General features: G+C 40.0%; 1 non-coding gene across 1 annotated transcript; it reads right to left on the bottom strand.

The window, feature by feature from the left end:
• Positions 1–17,716: 17,716 nt before the first annotated feature.
• Positions 17,717–17,824, bottom strand: LOC112768167 (small nucleolar RNA R71). Its single transcript, XR_003185605.1, has one exon. It is a non-coding gene; the product is annotated as a small nucleolar RNA R71 (small nucleolar RNA).
• Positions 17,825–18,986: the final 1,162 nt, after the last annotated feature.

The following is an 18,986-nucleotide window of genomic DNA, read 5'->3' as shown; positions in this document are numbered from 1 at the left end:
AATATAATATAGAGATTTGAAAAAGATATTGATTAGTTGAAAAGATTTTTGAATGAAAAGAGATAGATTTGTTTTGAAAATTTTGAAAAAGAGTTGAATTGGATAAAAAAAAGGATTTGTGCTTATGGATTAAGATACATTTGATATTTTAAAGTGGGGTTTTTAGAAATTAGGGATTTTAGAAATCAGGGTTTGTAACATGTTTATGCAAGAAATCATGAATTGAAACATGAAAATTAAGATTAAAATGAAAAATATGAAGAAAAAACGAATTTACCTCCTCCCCACCATCTTGGCGTTTGAACGCCCAAACGCTGCATGTTTTGGGCGTTCAACGCCCAATTGCTGTTTCTCCTGGGCGTTCAATGCCCAGCTGTTGCTTCTTTCTGGCGTTGAATGCCAGGAACTCCTTTGTCACTGGGCATTTTTCTAAACGCCCAGGACGCTGTAAATCTGGCATTAAACGCCCAGATGACTATCCTTACTAGCGTTCAACGCCCAGTGGATGCTTTTTTTGGGCGTTGAATGCCCAAAACAGACTTTTACTGGCGTTTTCTTGCCAGTGAGCTCTTTTTCTCTATTTTGTGTGCAGAATCCTTCTGTAACCCTGTAAACTTATACAATTGAATCTTTACCTTAGTATCAATGAACTTTATATAAACAAATAAAATCAAGAATAGGGCAAAATGCTTAGAAGAAGTGATGCCCCATGGCTGGGTTGCCTCCCAGCAAGCGCTTCTTTATTGTCTTTAGCTGGACCTTGCTGAGTTTTTAATCTAGCCTCAGCCTTGAGCACTCTTGCTCAACATTTCCTTCAAGATAGTGCTTGATTCTCTATCCATTAACAATGAACTTCTTATCAGAATCAATATCTTGAAGCTCCACATAACCATATGGTGATACACTTGTAATCACATATGGTCCTCTCCACCGGGACTTCAGTTTCCCGGGAAATAGCCTGAGCCTAGAGTTAAACAACAGAACCTTTTGTCCTGGTTCAAAGATTCTAGATGACAGCTTTCTGTCATGCCACCTTTTTTATTTCTCTTTGTAAAGCTTGGCATTTTCGAAAGCAGTGAATCTGAATTCCTCTAGCTCATTCAGCTGGAGCAATCTTTTCTCTCCAGCTAATTTAGCATCAAAGTTAAGGAATCTGGTTGCCCAGTAGGCCTTATGTTCCAGTTCCACGGGCAGGTGACAAGCCTTACCATACACAAGTTGGTAAGGAGAGGTCCCTATGGGAGTCTTGAATGCTGTTCTGTAAGCCCACAGAGCATCATCCAAGCTTCGTGCCCAATCCTTTCTACGGGTACTTACAGTCCGTTCCAGGATTCTTTTTAGTTCTCTGTTAGAGACTTCAGCTTGCCCATTTGTCTGTGGATGATATGGAGTTGCCACCTTATGGCGAATCCCATACCGGACCATGGCAGAGTAAAGCTGTTTGATGTAGAAGTGAGTGCCCCCATCACTGATTAGTACCCTAGGGACACCAAATCTGCTTAATATGTGTTTTTGGAGGAACTTTAGTACTATTTTAGTATCATTGGTGGGTGTGGCAATGGCCTCTACCCATTTTGATACATAGTCAACTGCCACCAGAATATAAGTGTTTGAGTATGATGGTGGGAAAGGCCCCATAAAATCAATTCCCCATACATCAAACAACTCAATCTCCAAGATTCCTTGTTGAGGCATGGCATAACTATGAGGCAAATTACCAGCTCTCTGGCAACTGTCACAGTTACGTACAAACTCTCGGGAATCTCTATAGAGTGTAGGCCAGTAGAAACCACATTGGAGGACCTTGGTGGCTGTTCGCTCACCTCTGAAATGGCCTCCATATTGTGATCCATGGCAATGCCATAGGATCCTCTGCACTTCTTCTCTAGGCACACACCTACGGATTATTCCGTCTGCACATCTCTTAAAGAGATAGGGTTCATCCCACAAGTAGTACTTTGCATCAGTAATTAATTTTTTCTTTTGTTGCCTACTGTACTCCTTGGGAATGAACCTTGCAGCTTTGTAGTTTGCAATGCCTGCAAACCATGGTAATTCCTGAATGGTGAACAAATGCTCATCCGGAAAGGTTTTAGAGATCTCAATAGAGGGGGAGGACGCCCCTTCCACTGGTTCTATCCGGGACAGATGGTCAGCCACTTGGTTTTCTATCCCTTTTCTGTCTCTTATTTCTATATCAAACTCTTGCAGAAGTAACACCCATCTTATGAGTCTGGGTTTTGAATCCTGCTTTGTGAGTAGATATTTAAGAGCAGCATGATCTATGTACACAATCACTTTTGATCCTACTAAGTATGATCTAAACTTGTCAATGGCATAAACCACTGCAAGCAATTCTTTTTCTGTGGTTGTGTAATTTTTCTGGGCATAATTCAAAACACGGCTAGCATATTAAATGACATGCAGAAGCTTGTCATGCCTCTGCCCCAGTACTGCACCAATGGCGTGATCACTGGCATCACACATTAATTTGAACGGTAATGTCCAGTCTGGTGCAGAGATAACTAGTGCTGTGACCAGCTTAGCTTTCAGAGTTTCAAACACCTGCAGACACTCTGTGTCAAACACAAATGGCGTGTCAGCAGCTAGCAGGTTGCTTAGAGGTTTTGCAATTTTTGAAAAATCCTTTATAAACCTCCTATAGAATCCTGCATGCCCCAGAAAGCTTCTGATTGCCTTAACATTGGCAGGTGGTGGTAATTTTTCAATTACGTATATTTTAGCTTGATCAACCTCTATTCCCTTGTTTGAAATTTTATGCCTAAGGACAATCCCTTCAGTCACCATAAAGTGACAATTTTCCCAGTTTAAAACCAGGTTGGTCTCTTGGCATCTTTTCAAAACCAGTGTCAGGTGATCAAGACAGGAGCTGAATGAGTCTCCATATACTCAGAAGTCATCCATGAAGACTTCCAGAAATTTTTCCACCGTATCAGAGAAAATAGAGAGCATGCATCTCTGAAAGGTTGCAGGCGCATTACACAGCCCAAAAGGCATCCTTCTGTAAGCAAATACTCCAGATGGACATGTGAATGCTATTTTCTCTTTATCCTGGGGATCTACTGCAATTTGGTTGTAGCCTAAATAGCCATCCAAAAAGCAGTAATAATTATGACCTGCTAGTCTTTCTAGCATCTGGTCTATGAATGGTAAAGGAAAATGATCCTTTCTGGTGGCTGTATTGAGCCTTCTGTAATCAATACACATGCGCCACCCTGTAACTGTTCTTGTAGGAACCAGTTCATTTTTTTCATTATGAACCACTGTCATGCCTCCCTTTTTAGGGACAACTTGAACAGGACTCACCCAGGGGCTATCTGAAATAGGATAAATAATCCCAGCCTCCAGTAATTTAGTGACCTCTTTCTGCACCACTTCCTTCATGGTTGGATTTAGCCGCCTCTGTGGTTGAACCACTGGCTTAGCATCGTCCTCCAATAAGATCTTGTGCATGCATCTAGCTGGGCTTATGCCCTTAAGGTCACTTATGGACCACCCAAGAGCTGTCTTGTGTGTCCTTAGCACTTGAATTAGTGCTTCCTCTCCCTGTGGATTTAAAGCAGAGCTTATGATCACTGGAAAAGTATCACCTTCTCCCAGAAATGCATATTACAGGGATGGTGGTAATGGTTTAAGCTCGGGTTTAGGAGTTTTTTCCTCTTCCTAAGGAAATTTCAGAGACTCTTTCAATTCCTCTGAATCCTCTAGATCATGTGGAACATCTTTAAAGATGTTTTCCAACACTCTCAGCCATGTTGATCTCTTCTACCAAAGAGTCAATAAGATCAACTTTCATGCAGTCTTTTGGTGTGTTTGGATACTGCATGGCATTGACAGCATTCAACTTAAACTCATCTTCATTGACTCTCAGGGTGACATCCCCCTTTTGGACATCAATGAGAGTTCGTCCAGTTGCTAGGAAAGGTCTTCCTAGAATGAGAGTAGCACTCTTGTGCTCCTCCATCTCCAACACTACGAAGTCAGTGGGAAAGGCGAATGGCCAAACCCTGACAATCATGTCCTCAATCACGCCTAATGGGTATTTAATGGAGCCATCAGCAAGTTGGAGACATATCCAGGTTGGTTTAACTTCTTTAGTTAAGCCAAGCTTTCTGATAGTGGATGCAGGTATTAGGTTGATGCTTGCCCCAAGATCGCATAAAACTGTCCTGGTGCAATTTCCCTCTAATGTGCATGGTATTAGAAAGCTTCCAGGATCTTTAAGCTTTTCAGGAAAGCTTTTCAGAATGACTGCACTGCATTCTTCAGTGAGGAGAACTCTTTTAGTTTCTCTCCAATCCTTCTTATGACTTAAGATCTCTTTCATGAACTTGGCATAAGAAGGTATTTGCTCAAGTGCCTCTACAAACAGAATCTTAATTTCAAGAGTCCTGAGATAATCTGCAAAGCGAGCAAATTGCTTATCCTACTCCTCTTGGCGGAGTTTTTGAGGATAAGGTATCTTGGCTTTATATTCCTCAACCTTGGTTGCTGTAGGTTTATTTCCTACAGAAATAGTTGAAGAAGCCTTTTTTAGAGGGGTTGTCATCAGTACTTGTGTGTGTCTGATCCCTCTCTGGCATTTGAGTGCCAGAGTTAGAAGCTGGAGTGACGTTAGACGCCAATTCCTCATCTGTTCCTGGCGTCTGAATGCCAGAACTGTGCTTCCTTTGGGCGTTCAACGCCAGTTCCTTGCTTGTTTCTGGCGTTGAACGCCAGTCCTGAGCATGGTCTGGGCGTTCAGCGCCAGCCTTCCACCCAATTTCTGGTGTTTTAACGCCAGAATTATTTTTTCCTGGGCTCTTACTATCCTCAGATGGATTTTGGGTGGTTTGCTCATTCCTTGGCTTCCTGCTGCCTTGAGGTGGGGTATTTAATGTTTTCCCACTTCTTAATTGAACTGCTTGGCATTTTTCTGTTATTTGTTTTGACAGCTGCTGTTTTGTTTGTTTTAGAAAGTCCAATTGCTGATTGAATTCAGCAGCTTGTTCTACATGAATGAGTTCAGCAGTTACTGTTTTAACCTCTTCTTTCATGGAAGGGTCACTGCTTAGGTACAGATGCTGATTTCTGGCAACTATATCAATGAGCTCTTGAGCTTCTTCAATTGTCTTTCTCATGTGGATAGATCCACCAGCTAAGTAATCTAGAGAGATCTGAGCTCTTTCTGTAAGCCCATAATAGAAGATGTCTAACTGAACCCACTCTGAAAACATTTCAGAGGGCATTTTCGTAGCATCTCTCTGTATCTCTCCCAGGCATCATAAAGAGATTCATTATCTCCTTGTTTAAAGCCTTAGATGTCCAGCCTTAGCTGTGTCATCCGTTTTGGAGGAAAGTATTGATTCAGGAATTTTTCTGTCAGCTGTTTTCATGTCCTTATGCTAGCCTTAGGTTGGTTATTTAACCACCTCTTGGCTTGGTCTTTTACAGCAAATGGAAATAGTAATAATCTGTAGACATCCTGATCTACTTCTTTATCATGTACTATGTCAGCAATTTGTAAAAACTGTGCCAGAAACTCTATAGGTTCTTCCTGTGGAAGACCGGAATACTGGCAGCTTTGCTGCACCATGATAATGAGCTGAGGATTCAACTCAAGGCTACTGACTCCAATGGAGGGTATGCAGATACTACTCCCATATGAAGCAGTAGAGGGGTTAGCATATGACCCCAGAGTCCTTCTGGACTGTTCATTTCCACTTAGATCCATGATGGAGAAAGGGAGATGATAAAAAAATTATTTTCATTTATTTATTTCGAAAATAAAATAAATAAAAAATGGGTGAAGATTTTCGAAAAAATGAGGAGAGAGAAAGTGGTTAAGAAGTTTTGAAAAGGATATGATGATTTCTGAAAAAGGTTTTAAATTTTGAAATAAAAATCTGAATTTTAAAGGTAAATTTCGAAAATTTGCTTTAAAATAGAGAGAAAAGATATTTTTGAATTTAAAAAGGAGAGAGGAAAACAATAAGATAGCACAAGATTTAAAATTTTTAGATCTAATGCTCCTTGTTTTCGAAAATTTTGGAGGGAAAACACCAAGGAACACCAAACTTAAAAATTTTAAGATCAAGACACAAGGAAAACTCAAGAACACTTTGAAGATTCACAAGAACACAAGAACATGAAGAAAGAATACCAAGCTTAAAATTTTTAGAAAACCAAAATAAGATTTTTCGAAAACCAAAGAAAAATCAACAAGAAAACACCAAACTTAAAGTTTGGCACAAGATTTAATGTAAAAATTATTTTTGAAAAATAATTTTAAAAAGTAGATACCCAATTTACCAAGAACACAGACCAACGCTCTAGCCAAATGGGCAGTAAATGTAACACTTGTTTTGAAAAATATTTTTAATAACTAAGAAAAAATATTATTTTTATTTTTATTTTTATAATTTTTTTTTGAAAAGAATATAAAAGACTCTGACCCAAAAGACAAAATTTTCCTAATCTAAGCAACAGGATTCACCGTCAGTTGTTCAAACTCAAACAATCCCCGGCAACGGCGCCAAAAACTTGGTGCACGAAATTGGAAATCACAATTCTTCACAAATTCGCACAACTAACCAGCAAGTGCACTGGGTCGTCCAAGTAATACCTTACGTGAGTAAGGGTCGATCCCACGGAGATTGTTGGCTTGAAGCAAGCTATGGTTATCTCGTAACTCTTAGTCAGGATATAATATCAATAATAATGCTTAATTTGAATTGTAAAAAGTAAGAAGGGCAGAACACAAATTATACTTGTATGCAGTAATGGAAAATATGTTGGAGTTTTGGAGATGCTTTGTCTTCTGAAATTTTGCCTTCCTCGATTTCCTGATTCACGCACGCACGTCCTCCTATGGCAAGCTGTGTGTTGGTGGATCACCGTTGTCAAAGGCTACCATCCATCCTTCCAGTGAAAAAGGTCCAGGTGCGCTGTCACCGCACGGCTAATCATCTGCAGGTTCTCAATCGTATCGGAATGGGATTTACTATCCTTTTGCGTCTGTCACTACGCCCAGCACTCGCGAGTTTGAAGCTCGTCACAGTCATTCAGTCATTGAATCCTACTTGGAATACCACAGACAAGGTTTAGACTTTCCGGATTCTTTTAAATGCTGCCATCAATCTAGCTTATACCACAAAGATTCTGATTAAGAGATCAAAGAGATTTTCATTCATTCTACGGTGAACGGAAGTGGTTGTCAGGCACGCGTTCGTGGGGGAATGATGATGATTGTCACGTTCATCACATTCATATTGAAGTGCGAATGGATATCTTAGATAGGAACACGCATGTTTGAATGGAAAACAGAAATACTTGCATTAATTCATCGAGACACAGCAGAGCTCCTCACCCCCAACAATGGAGTTTAGAGGCTCATGCTGTCAAAGAGTCAAAATTCAAATCTAAAATGTCATGAGATACAAAATAAGTCTCTAAAAGTTGTTTAAATACTAAACTAGTAACCTAGGTTTACAGAAAATGAGTAAACTATGATAGATAGTGCAGAAATCCACTTCTGGGGTCCACTTGGTGTGTGCTGGGGCTGAGACTAAAGCTTCTCACGTGCCTGGGCTGTTTTGGACGTTCAACGCCAGGCTGTAACTTGTTTCTGGCGTTGAACTCCAACTTGTAACATGTTTCTGGCGCTGGACGCCAGACTGTAACATGGAACTGGCGTTGAACGCCAGTTTACGTTGTCTATCCTTGAGCAAAGTATGGACTATTATATATTTCTGGAAAGCCTTGGATGTCTACTTTCCAACGCAATTGGAAGCGCGTCAATTGGATTTCTGTAGCTCCAGAAATTCCATTCCGAGTGCAGAGAGGTCAGGATCCAACAACATCAGCAGTCCTTTTTCAGCCTGAATCAGATTTTTGCTCAGCTCCCTCAATTTCAGCCAGAAAATACCTGAAATTACAGAAAAACACACAAACTCATAGTAAAGTCCAGAAATATGAATTTTTCCTAGAAACTAATGAAAATAAACTAAAAACTAACTAAAACATACTAAAAACTATATGAAATTAACCCCAAAAAGCGTATAAAATATCCGCTCATCAGTCCCCAAGTGTGCGAGCACCGAATATTCCTAGGCAACTTCAAAGGCGTTGAATCCTATCAATCTAAAGGTTGTAAAGAAGGAGGCCACCGAACTATTAGAGGCGGACATCATTTACCCCATTTCGGAAAGTGAATGGGTGAGTCCCATCCAAGTTGAACCAAAGAAGTCCGGGGTGACCACAATCAAGAATGAAAGCAGGGAGCTTATAGCTACGAGGGTGTGATACTTATGGCGGGTGTGCATTGACTTCCGACGGTTGAACACGGCCACTATAAAGGATCATTTTCCACTACCGTTTATCGATCAAATGCTTGATCGATTATCTGGTAAATCTTATTACTGTTTTCTAGATGGCTATTTGGGGTATTTCCAAATACACATTGCTTTAGAAGATCAAGAAAAAATTACATTTAGTTGCCCCTTTGGAACTTATGCCTACAAGCATATGCCATTTGGCTTATGCAACGCACCAGCAACTTTCCAGAGGTGCATGATGAGCATATTTGCCGATCTTCTAGAGCAATGCATGGAGGTGTTCATGGATGACTTTAGCGTCTATGGGGACTCTTTTGATCATTGCTTAGATAACCTTGCAAAAGTGTTGGAGAGATGTACTAAATCAAATCTTGTCTTAAATTTGGAGAAGTGTCATTTTATGGTTAGCCAAGATATTGCTTTAGGACATATTGTCTCCAACGATGGTATTTTTGTAGATCCAGCAAAGATCAATGTTATATCTTGCTTGCCTTACCCCTCCTCCGAGTGGGAAGTCTGTTTGTTCCTTGGACATGTAGGTTTTTACTGGCAATTTATCAGGGACTTTAGTAAGGTAGCATTGTCTCTATCTCGATTGTTGTAAAAGGACGTTGAGTTTGACCTAAGTGAAGAGTGCATGGTGGCTTTTGACAAGCTTAAGGTGGCATTGACCCAAGCTCCCATCGTGAATGGGCCGGATTGGAGTCGGCCGTTCGAAATAATGTATGATGCTTTAAACTATGCGGTGGGAGCTGTGCTAGCATAGCGCGAGGGTAAGAATCCATACGTCATTGCCTATGCATCAAAAACATTGGATGGAGCCCAATCCAATTACACTACCACCGAGAAAGAGTTGTTGGCTATTGTTTTTACTTTGGATAAATTCCGAGCTTATCTATTTGGCTCCAAGGTGGTAGTGTACTCGGATCATGCGGTGTTAAAATATTTGTTGGCTAAAAAGGAATCCAAACCAAGGTTAATTAGATGGGTTTTGTTGTTGCAAGAATTTAACGTGGAAATCAAAGATAGGAGTGGTTCGCAAAATCTAGTGGCGGATCACTTGAGTCACCTTGAGCACACCAAAGGCGATTCCGCTCCTATTGCAAACAATCTCGGAAGTCATACCTTGGTATGCACCAATAGCCAATTACTTGGTGTCTTGCACCTTTCCTCCTAATCTCTCTAAGCATAAAAAGGATAAGCTAAAAAGCGAATCCAAATATTATGTATGGGATAACCCATAACTTTGGAGATGTGGTGCGGATCAAGTAATTTGGAGGTGCATTCCACAAACCGAATTTCAATCAATCTTGGAAACTTGCCACTCCTCCGAGGGAGGTGGTCATTATGGACCTCAAAGGACGGCAATAAAGATCCTAGATTGTGGATTTTGGTGGCCAACTCTTTTCAAGGACTCTTCTCTCTTTTGTAAATCTTGTTCTCAATGTCTTAGATTTGGTAATATCTCCAAGATGGATGAAATACCCCAACAAACCATGTTATTTTGTGAGATTTTTTATGTGTGGGGTATTGACTTCATGGGGCCATTCCCAAACTCTAATGGTTTTCTCTACATTCTACTTGTCATTGATTATGTGTCCAAATGGGTGGAAGCGATACCCACCCGGACCGACGATGCTAATGTAGTCCTTTCTTTTGTGAGAAATAACATAATTTGTCACTTTGGGTTATCACAAGCAATCTTGAGTGACCAAGGTTCACGTTTTTGCAATAAAAGAATGGAAGGACTCATGAAGAAGTATGGGATCATACACAAAGTAGCCACAACCTATCACCCACAAACGAACAGCCAAGACGAGGTCTCCAATTGGGAGATGAAGCGCATATTGGAAAAGATTGTAAAGCCTAATAGAAAAGATTGGAGTGCTAAGCTTACTGATGTGCTTTGGGCCTACCAAACGGCGTACAAGACGCTAATTGGCATGAGCCCCTTTCGGTTGGTATATGGAAAAGCTTGCCACTTACCGGTGGAGGTAGAGCATAAAGCATATTGGGCTGTCACGGAGTACAATCTAAGTTTGCCAGGGGGCGAAATTGAGAGAAAGCTACAATTAGTGGAATTGGAGTGTTTGAGATTAGAAGACTATGAGAACTCTAGACTCTACAAGGAGAGGATGAAAGCCGTGCATGATAAGAACATAAGAAGAGGAGAATTTAGAGCCGGCGATCTAGTCCATCTCTATAATTCATGATTAAGATTGTTGCCCGGAAAACTAAGGTCAAGATGGGAAGGACCTTATCAGGTACAGAAGGCGAAGCCGTATGGGATCTATCATTTGCGCCATCCTTCATGCCCCGACATCTTCAAGGTTAATGGGCATCGTCTAAAGTTGTGTCATGGAGAAAAGATGAAAAGCAACAAGGAGATTGAGGTGTTCCTTTTGGAGGATGCACCTAATGGCAACGAGAATCGAGCTCATGACCGTCCAACTTAAGGACGTTAAAGAAAAGTGCTAGGTGGGATACACCCCACCATTGTGAGCTCTACAATTTTTGTCTCTTTTGTATATATCTCTTGAACTCAGTGTTTGGTGATTGCTTATTTCTAGACTTGATTTTGGTTGCCTTAGATAAGTTGTTCATGAATGATTTTAAGTTGGTGGATTTATAGTGTGGGAGAAAACACCCCATTTTTAGGTTTGCATGGAGTTTTGGGTGTTTTTGGTCCCTTTGGCTTGCGTGCCTACTAAATTTGTAATAAATATGAATTTCTTCATGTCTATGAAAAAAAGGGGGAACCACGCGTGAGCGTGCTAGACGCGTACTTGTCGATGGCCTTCGCAGCTCCTGGTACAAAAATCCAGAGAGTTATGCGAGAATTGAGCCAGCACTGAGCCCCACGCCTGACCCCAGTCACGCGTACGCGCACCTGACACATACGCATCCATGATTCTGAATGTGCAACCCATGCATCCGCGTGGCCGACGCGTACGCGTCGACTGCGCCTCCTGCAGTTCTGGTACACTCTCCAGAGAGTTAGGCTAACTCTGGGCTGGCACTATGCCCTGCACCTAACCTAGCTCACGCGTGCACGCACAGGATGCGTACGCGTCCGTCTGTTCATCTGCGCATCCACGCGTAGGCGTGCATGCTGCGTCTGCGTCGATCGCGCAACACCAATTCTTGGTACATTCTTCCCGAGAGTTGCGCGAACATCGCGCCAACACTGTGCTGGGATCACAACTCCCACCATGCCCAAGCGTACATGATGCTTACGCGTCAATCTGCTTACTGCCGAATCCAGCATGCGCGCACCGTGCGCGTGCGTGTTGATGACCCTGCAGCTAACTCCTGATATCTCAATTAAAGTGTTGTGCACGAATCATGCTGACACTGTGCTACTGGTGCAATTGTACCCACGCGTGTGCGCCACTTGCGCGTACGCGTCCCATCCTCTTCTGCTGCCCACGAGTACGCGTGGTTGGCACGCGCATTGTTTTCGCGACATGACTTACCTACAGCGCGCCTATTTTCAAATTCCTTCCTTCCCCTTCTCTTATTTCCATCTTATTCTTCTATTTCCACCCTCCCTCCTCCTTCAACCACCACTCTCACTCTCTCTCCGCCCCTCCCACCGGCGGCACTCACCACCTCCGGCGGTCCCTCATTTTCCTCTTTTCTCTCTTTTTCCCTATTTCTCTTCTCCTCTCACCAATTACATTCTACATCAATTTTTCCCATTTCAAGGTACCACTCACTTTTCTTATTGTTTGTTTGGTTTCAATTTCTCTTTCTTTAGTTGCATTCCTTTGCATTCCTTCTTAGTTAGACTCTCATTCATGCATTTTTTTTGTTTATTTGTTTGCTTTTTTTTTCTATTTGCTATGGGTGTTAAGAGTGGAGATTTCTCTTGCCCTCATGGGTTATTTTGTTATATTTGATTTCCTTGCAATTTGTGGTGCTCTATGATGATTGATAATGCTTTGTGGGATGCTACATTGTTACATTTCCTCCATTTGTTTATTGTTTAAGGGTTGCACACCAAGTTTTTGATGAAAGGCACATATGAGTTTTTGTTTCAAATTTGACTTAATGCTTTCCACTTAGTGTTCTTTCTCACTCACTTGCTTATTCCTATGTGCATTGAGCCTATTACTCTTCATGTTTCATATTTACATGCTCACCCCTTATAACTTGCTTCTTGTTATTAATGCTTGAGCATATGATTCTCATGCCTCTTATTTGCATGCTTATATCCCTCTTGCATCACATGCTAGTGACTTGCCATTGTGTTCATTGTTGTCTTAGGTACATGTTGCAGCTGTCATGTATTTAAGACACTTATTTCTTATGGCCTTCTTTCTCACTTGTATGATTACCATTTATGAGTGTTTCTTTGAGTTTAATGTCTCCTTTCTCCCTTTCATAGGATGGTCATCAAAAAGGATAAGGGAAAGGCGCCAAAGAAACCACTACTAAAAAGGCACCTCAAAGATCCACCAACAAGGCACACCAAGCACCTAAGGCTAAGCCCCTCCTCAAGAAGGCAAGGAGCATCAGCGATGTTGATGCACTAGAGAAGGACAACCCTGCACAAGATCCAGCTAAGTTCCCCAACCGATACTGTGAGTTCGTATACCCTATGATAATTAAACGAAACTATCACGCGGAGCCTCTTCTTGCCCCACCAGCTCATGTTGTTCCGTTTGTGATACCCCGCATCGAGCGGCAATAGTGGGGGTTTCTCATGAGACAACCGCAGGAGGCCAACCTATCTTGGGTGGTGGAGTTTTACGCCAACTACCACCCGCCTTCTCTTGCATCGATTTTTGTACGTCGGAAGCAAGTCCTTATCACGGAGGAAGCTATTTAAGGAGTTCTTAAGATGGAACCATTGGCGGATGGGATTAACGTTTACCAAGAGTTCTTATCACAGCGTTGTGAATATGGTTTCGATTGGGACACCATTCTCCGGGTCATTGCCATACCGGAAGCGTTTTGGATCCAAGGGAGGATGAGACCTCGGCCCAAGGGCATTGACGCACGTTTTTTCTTTATGGAGACTCAGGCATGAGCCCAAATCTTGGCCCACTATATGCTTCCAAGCACCCACGAGTCATCTCTCTCTACGGAGCTAGCCCTATTGGTTTGGTGCGTACTTACCGAAAAACTGGTCAACATCCCATCTATCATCCGACAAGCCATGGGGCGTATCCATGCTAAGGGTAACCTACCCATCTCCGCTTTGGTGATCGAGTTAGTTGCTACAGCCGGTGTTCCTGATGAGCGGATAATTTATATGCTTTTTGGCATTATTTTTACATAGTTTTTAATATGATTTAGTTAGTTTTTAGTATATTTTTATTAGTTTTTAAATAAAATTCATATTTCTCGACTTTACTATGAGTTTGTGTGTTTTTCTATGATTTCAGGTATTTTCTGACTGAAATTGAGGGACTTGAGCAAAAATCAGATTCAGAGGTTGAAGAAGGACTGCAGATGCTGTTGGATTCTGACCTCCTTGCACTCAAAGTGGATTTTTTGGAGCTACAGAACTCCAAATGACATGCTCTCAATTGCGTTGGAAAGTAGACATCCAGGGCTTTTCAGAAATATATAATACTCCATACTTTTTCCGAGTTTAGATGACGCAAAATGGCGTTCAACGCCAGCTCCCTACCCTATTCTGGAGTCAAACGCCAAAAATAGGTTGGAAAGTGGAGTTAAACGCCAGAAACAGGTTACAAACTGGCATTTAACTCCACGAAAGACCTCTCCATGTGAAAGCTCCAATGCTCAGCCCAAGCACACACCAAGTGGGCCCCGGAAGTGGATTTCTACATCATTTACTTATCTCTGTAACCCTAGTAACTAGTTTAGCATAAATAGGACTTTTTACTATTGTATTCAGGGATCTTTGGACGTTTAGTTCTGAGATCATGGAGGCTGGCCTCTCGGCCATGCCTAGACCTTGTTCTTATGTATTTTCAACGGTAGAGTTTTTACACACCATAGATTAAGGTGTGGAGCTCTGCTGTTCCTCGAGTATTAATGCAAAGTACTATTGTTTTTCTATTCAATTCAAGCTTATTCCTATTTTAAGATATTCATTCGCACCCAAGAACATGATGAATCTGATGATTATGTGATGCTCATCACCATTCTCACTTATGAACACGTGCCTAACAACCACTTCCGTTCTACATGAAGATGAGATAGAATGAGTATCTCTTAGATATCTAATACAGGGGACCGAGTCCGAGATATTAGAGTCTTCGTGGTATAAGTTATAACCCATGGATGGCCGTTCCTGAGATCCGGAAAGTCTAAACCTTGTCTGTGGTATTCCGAGTAGGAACCGGGAAGGGATAGCTGTGACGAGCTTCAAACTCGCGAGTGCTGGGCGTAGTCACAGACGCAAAAGGATAGTAAATCCTATTTCAGTATGATCGAGAACCGACAGATGATTAGCCATGCAGTGACAGCGCATTGGACCATTTTCACAGGGAGGATGAGATGTAGCCATTGACAATGGTGATGCCCAACATACAGGTTGCCATGGAAAGGAGTAGGAATGATTGGATGAAGACAGCAGGAAAGCAAAGGTTCAGGAGGAACGAAAGCATCTCTATACGCTTATCTGAAATTCTCACCAATGAATTACATAAGTATCTCTATCCTAGTTTATATTTTAATTATGTTTTAATTATCAATTCTCTATAACCATTTGAATCCGCCTGACTGAGATTTATAAGGTGAACATAGCTTGCTTCAAGCCAACAATCTCCATGGGATCGACCCTTACTCACGTAAGGTTTATTACTTGGACGACCCAGTGCAGTTGCTGGTTAGTTGTGCGAAGTTGTGACAAAGTGTGATTCACGTTTGAGAGCACGAAGTCTTTGGCGCCATTGTTGATGATCGCAATTTCGTGTACCAAGTTTTTGGCACCGTTGCCGGGGATTGTTCGAGTTGGACAACTGACGGTTCATCTTGTTGCTCAGATTAGGTAATTTTATTTTAATTTTAAGCTTCTTGTTTTTATTATTCTTATTTTCGAAAAAAAATAATAATAAAAATAAATATTTTCAAAAATATATTTTTATTCAGAATTTTTAAGAATGAATTCTAGTGTTTCATGATGATTTGTTGAATCCTGGCTGGCTGTAAGCCATGTCTAATCTTTTGGACCAACACAAGAGCTTGTTGATCTTCACCCATTTGGCAGTTACACATATAGTTGTTGTATACATGGGAGGTAGGCAATATCTGCTGAAGCTTGGCTGGCCATTGGCCATGTCTGGTATTTTGGACCGAAGCTTTCACTGAAAGCTTGGCTGGCTAGTAAGCCATGTCAAATTCCTGGACTGGAGATTTAGACTAACATTGCAAGATTCCTGGAATTCCTATTAAAAATTTTGAAATCCTTATTTTTCTTTTTCCAATTAATTTTCGAAAAATACCAAAAAAATTTAATAAAATTATAAAACCAAAAATAATTTGATGTTTCTTGCTTGAATTTAGTGTCAAGTCATAAGTTTGGTGTCAATTGCATGTTTATCTCTTTCTTGCATTTTTCAAAAATTCATGCATTGCATTCTTCATGATCTTCAAGTTGTTCTTGGTAAGTCTCCTTGTTTGATCTTCATATTTTCTTGTTTTGTGTCTTTTCTTGTTTTTCATATGCATTTTCAATTTGTTAGTGTATAAAGTTTGAAAATTTCTAAGTTTGGTGTCTTGCATGTTTTTCTTTTCTTAAAAATTTTAAAAAATAAGTCTTGATGTTCATCTTGATCTTCAAACTGTTCTTGATGTTCATCTTGACATTCATAGTGTTCTTGCATGCATCATTTGTTTTGATCCAAAATTTTCATGCATTGAGTCTTTTTGATGTTTTTCTCTCTCGTCATTAAAATTCAAAAAAATAAAAAAAATATCTTTCCCTTATTTTACTCATAATTTTCAAAAATTTGAGTTGACTTTTTCAAAACTTTTTAAAATTTAGTTGTTTCTTATGAGTCAAGTCAAATTTTCAATTTAAAAATTCTATCTTTTCCAAATCTTTTTCAAAAATCAAATCTTTTTCAATTTTCTTCTTAATATTTTCGAAAATTTCAAAATTTATTTTCAAAATCTTTTTCTTATTTCTATTTCATATTTTCGAAATTAATGCTAACAATTAATGTGATTGATTCAAAAATTATAAGTTGTTACTTGCCTATTAAGAAAGGTTCAATCTTTAATTTTTAAAATCATATCTTCAAGTTTCTTGTTAGTCAAGTAATCAACTTTAATTTTCAAAATCAAATCTTTTTAAAACTCTTTTTCAAATCTTTTTTCAAAATAAGTTTCAATCACATCTTTTTCAAAATTAATTTCAAAATCTTTTCTAACTTATTTTCTAACTTCTTATCTTTTCAAAATTGATTTTCAAATCTTTTTCAATTAATCTTATCTTTTTGTTTGATTCATATCTTTTTCAAAACTACCTAACTAACCCTCTCTTTCTAATTTTCGAAAATCCCTTCCCTCTTTTTCAAAATTCCTTTTTTATTAACTAATTGTTTTAATTTTTACTTTAATTTAATTTAATTTTTCTTTTTTATTGTATTTTCGAATTCTAACTTTAAATTTAATTTAAAAACAAAAATATTTTTCTTTTATTTTCAATGTTTTTCGAAAATTCTTCTCCCTCATCTCCTTCTAATTATTTATTTATTTACTGACACTCCTCTTCATCTAAGAATTTGAACCCACTCCTCTCCCCTGTGTTTGGATTCTTATCTTTTCCTTCTTCTATTCTTATTTTCTTCTACTCACATAAAGGAATCTCTATACTGTGACATAGAGGATTCCATATTTTTTTTTTCTGTTTTCTTCTTTTTCATATGAGCAGGAACAAGGATAAGAACATTCTTGTTGAAGCTGATCCTGAACCTGAAAGGACTCTGAAGAGGAAGCTAAGGGAAGCCAAAGCATAATTCTCTGGAGAAAATCTGACAGAAATTTTCGAAAAAGAAGGAGAGATGGCCGAAAATAATAACAATGCAAGGAAGATGCTTGGTGACTTTACTGCACCAAATTCCAATTTACATGGAAGAAGCATCTCAATCCCTGCCATTGGAGCAAACAATTTTGAGCTAAAGCCTCAATTAGTTTCTCTGATGCAACAGAACTGCAAGTTTCATGGACTTCCATCAGAAGATCCTTTTCAGTTCTTAACTAAATTCTTGCAGATCTGTGATACTGTTAAGACCAATGGGGTTGACTCTGAGGTCTACAGGCTTATAATATTCCCGTTTGCTGTAAGAGACAGAGCTAGAATATGGTTGGACTCTCAACCTAAAGATAGCCTGAACTCTTGGGATAAGCTGGTCACGGCTTTCTTAGCCAAGTTCTTTCCTCGTCAAAAGCTTAGCAAGCTAGGAGTGGATGTTCAAACCTTCAAACAGAAAGAAGGTGAATCCCTCTATGAAGCTTGGGAGAGATACAAGGAACTGACCAAAAAGTGTCCTTCTGACATGCTTTCAGAATGGACCATCCTGGATATATTCTATGATGGTCTGTCTGAGCTATCAAAGATGTCACTGGACCATTCTATAGGTGGATCCATTCACCTAAAGGAAACGCCTGCAGAAGCTCAGGAACTCATTGACATGGTTGCAAATAACCAGTTCATGTACACTTCTGAAAGGAATCCTGTGAGTAATGGGACGCCTTAGAGGAAGGGAGTTCTTGAAATTGATACTCTGAATGCAATATTGGCTCAGAAAAAAATATTGACTCAGCAAGTCAATATGATTTCTCAGAGTCTGAATGGAATGCAAGCTGCATCCAACAGTTATCAAGAGGCATCTTCTGTAGAAGAAGCTTATGATCCTGAGAACCCTGGAATAGCAGAGGTGAATTACATGGGTGAACCCTATGGAAACACCTATAATCCCTCATGGAGAAATCATCCAAATTTCTTATAGAAGGATCAACAAAAGGCTCAACAAGGTTTTAATAATGGTGGAAGAAATAGATTTAGCAATAGCAAACCTTTTCCATCATCCACTTAGCAACAGACAGAGAATTCTGAGCAGAATCCATCTAGCTTAGCAAATATAGTCTCTGATCTATCTAAGGCCACTCTAAGTTTCATGAATGAAACTAGTTCCTCCATTAGAAATTTGGAGGCACAAGTGGGCCAGCTGAGTAAAAGAGTCACTGAAACCCCTCCTAGTACTCTCCCAAGCAATACAGAGGAGAATCCAAAAAGAGAGTGCAAGGCCATTACCTTACTTGGTGTGGTCGAACCCAAAGAGGAGGGGGAGGACGTGAATCCTAGTGAGGAAGACCTTCTGGGACGTTTAGTGACCAATAAGGAGTTTCCCTTTGAGGAACCAAAGGAATCTGAGGCTCATGTAGAGACCATGGAGATTCCATTATACCTCCTTCTGCCCTTCATGAACTCTGATGAGTATTCTTCTTCTGAAGAGAATGAAGACGTTACTGAAGAGCAAGTTACTAAGTACCTTGGTGCAATCATGAAGTTGAATGCCAAATTATTTGGTAATGAGACTTGGGAAGATGAGCCTCCCTTGCTTACCAATGAACTGAATGCATTGGATAGGCAGAAATTACCTCAAAAGAAACAGGATCCTGGTAAATTCCTAATTCCTTGTAACATAGGCACATTGACCTTTG

This window comes from Arachis hypogaea, chromosome 17, assembly GCF_003086295.3.
Source record: "Arachis hypogaea cultivar Tifrunner chromosome 17, arahy.Tifrunner.gnm2.J5K5, whole genome shotgun sequence".
NCBI classification, from domain to species: Eukaryota; Viridiplantae; Streptophyta; class Magnoliopsida; order Fabales; family Fabaceae; genus Arachis; species Arachis hypogaea.
This window is presented reverse-complemented; position numbering and strand designations above follow the sequence as displayed.